A 3,293-nucleotide genomic window follows, 5' to 3' on the forward strand; every position below is an offset into this window, starting at 1 on the left:
AACCGCGTCACTGGGGAGACGAGTTGTTTTGACGCCCCATGTGAGCTGGAAGATCTGGGTTAATGAGATTTCATCGTCTGATGCCCTGATTTATGTCAAAGAGACAAATGACTTATATTTAGAGTTTGAATATTGATGATTTTTAATGTAGTATAGGACTTGGAAAATGGATGGCTAAAAGTAAGCATAGGCCTACTATCTTTTTTACTTTTGGCCTACCATGGGTGAATCCGTGCAGCTGGTAATAGGCCTACGTTCAAGTACATAACAGGGACAGCTTTTTCACAACACAACGTTATCTGCTTGCCATTCATTAAAATCAATCTATCTACAGTCTCACACATCCGACTTTTGATGAAAGCTTGATGAAGTGTAAACTCGATGCCTCAGGTATCGTGGTTTTTGGGCTAGGCATGACTCAAAGATTGGTAAGATGGATGTTAAACAAGAATTGAGTATCCAGAGATACAAGGTAAAGGGACGTGCACCATGGAGGTGGTCATGCAGCCTCTGTCGGACCCCCCTGATAAATCTTTAGTCTGTCTTGGTACGGGCGGGTGGAATGGTAAAGAAGCCACACCTATAGGGTCGGATTTAGCCGACCCTATAACACTTTATATGGTGTTGTGTTGACCACTCTGTATGCAAGCACAAACTCGTCAGAACTGGTGTTAGCATTACAAATGCATGGTGAGGTAATTGAAGAAACTAAAGTAAGAACGCTGCATCAGCACACTAATTAATTTACATCAGTAGGCAGTTTGGAGAGTAAACGATTTTGAAAGTATCCAAACAAAACATCCCCCCCCTCCCTTGAGGCCTCCCTCCAAGCTACTCCCCTAAAACAGGTGGCCAGCTTTAGCAAAAGTTGGATGACATACGGTCATGTTCAATAGGTGCACGGGCATTTTGTAGGGAGGTAGGTGGACAGACAGTTGGGCCATCCAACCATTCCATCGGGGTCAAACTAAATGATTGGAAGGGATATTACATGTCTGCCAGGACAGCCCCAAGATAAAGAAATAATAATAATTATTGCTAGAACATATGATTGATTGCGGTTAATTTATTGATACTTGATCAATTCTCTGGTGAAAATTTCAAATTAAACCTCAAATACAAATTAGTTTCATCGGTAGAAAAGAAGCAGGAAACATATCGTAACTCCATCCCTTCTTTGTGTTAGGCCCAGGCTCTGTGCCTCAGATAAGTTCTGCTATAACATAGTAGAACTGCTGGATCCGAGAGGTACCAATTTTGGTATCCAGATAAATTAGAGGTAAAAAAGCAAGTTTCATGTTCTGTGATTGATGAGTGAAGATTGGAAGTAGGCCTTTACTGGCGTCAAATAAACACTAACCCCCTCACAATTCACCCTTTCATAGCCGGCCCTCATCTACACGAGCAGGCGTGCGCCCTCTCTGAATAATATTAATATTTAATGTGATCATAGGCCTCCATAAGCAAATTTTAGTCCCTAGCAAGTTGAGCACTAGCATGATTAATTTAGTGTTTGTACCCCGGCGAAACCTTTAAACAACACAGAGCCAAGAAGCCAAACCTCTATATCACAGCAACACACATCCACACACACGCACGCACACACACACACACACACACACACACACACACACACACACACACACACACACACACACACACACACACACACACACACACACACACACACACACACACACTGAGCAGTGGTAGCCTGTTGGGATACTTTACACTCAAGTTGGATGTTGATTAGCTGTTAGCGCAAGCAGCAACATTTATGCCCGATCAAATTGTCTTCAGGTGGGGCATATATTCTCCCAGACAGTAGAATAGATGTTGTGTTTTAGCCTTTTTGGAGCCAAGCAGTGTTATTTCTCGGAAAGCTTTCTAGTGGGGCTAAATGTCAGCAATAGATCACAACCTAGCAAGATACCACTAACCCCTCCTCTCACCCTAAACAGAGTCAACACCACACAAAACAAGCTAAAACACCTTATGCCATTGATATTAAACATTTTGGTTTAGAGACGCACAATATTCTTACAGAATGAAGCCTGATATGAACCACGTTGGGGAAAAATCGGAACGTTTTATTTTCAGATCGTTGTATACAACCTTAGTGCTAAACCAATGTCGACTTGTGTGTTGTTGTATCTCCTTCATCTTATTTATGTCAGGAGGAATGCCCTTACTGTCTTATGGCCGTAAGTCATTTAAAACAAGTTACGCTCCATGCTAACACAATCGCTGTTACGTTCAACTCAATTAAAGACGGCAGCAGTGTTTCAGCTGTCTCCCCCCCCCCCCCACACCCTAGTTTATACCTGCCCAAGAGTCATGGGTGATTTGTAGTGTATGCGTGACAGGTCGTAACTGAGGTTAAACATTGCTATTTAATTATGTGTCAAAGGTCCACAATTAAACCGTGACCTCTCACCCCTGGTTTGAGGACCAGATTAGCGAGGGGAGGGGGGGGTATTGGTTTGTTGTGAAGGATGATGGGAGGATTTGGGAGGTGGTTTAGGCTTGTACCAGGGTGCAGGATGAGGGGGAGGTGATGGAGGAGGGGCAGTTGGTCGTGGTTATTGACACAGGGAGGAGGAGCAGGATGGCTGGACATCAGGGTCCTCGTGTGAGGGCCCCTCATGTCTTCCAGGGGTCATGTGTGTCAGTTTTAATTTATACGTGTCTTATTGTGTGTTGTTACATCTTGTGTGCTATGTCTAAGTACTGTGTTTAAATGTGCTGTGAGAATATAGTGTCCTAAATAAAAACATGACAATAAACAACTATCTACCTGTATCTGTCTGTCTGTCTGTCTGTCTGTCTGTCTGTCTGTCTATCTGTCTGTCTGTCTGTCTGTCTGTCTGTCTGTCTGTCTGTCTGTCTGTCTGTCTGTCTGTCTGTCTGTCTGTCTGTCTGTCTGTCTGTCTGTCTGTCTGTCTGTCTGTCTGTCTATTTGTTTGTAATGTATTTACTGTCTGTCTGTTTGTCTGTCTGAATGCCGGTCTGCCCTTGTTTCTGTATTGTGTTTTTTGTTTTTAGGTAATCCTCCAACATTGTCGTTTGATAAACATACCGTGTTTCCACCAGGGGCGTTTCTAGGTTATATAATCATCCAGGGCTTAACTCAGAGGGAAAATGAAAATGAGCACGTAGGGCGTAACAATTTTTTTTGTAAGCTATATTGTGCATGCACATTTTTTCAGAATGCTTAACCTAAATAAACAACATACGCAGTTTATTATAGCTTTATGTAGCTACCTGACTGCTGTGCTGCTTATCCCCAAACA

Source organism: Gadus macrocephalus, chromosome 14, assembly GCF_031168955.1.
Source record: "Gadus macrocephalus chromosome 14, ASM3116895v1".
Lineage (NCBI taxonomy): Eukaryota > Metazoa > Chordata > Actinopteri > Gadiformes > Gadidae > Gadus > Gadus macrocephalus.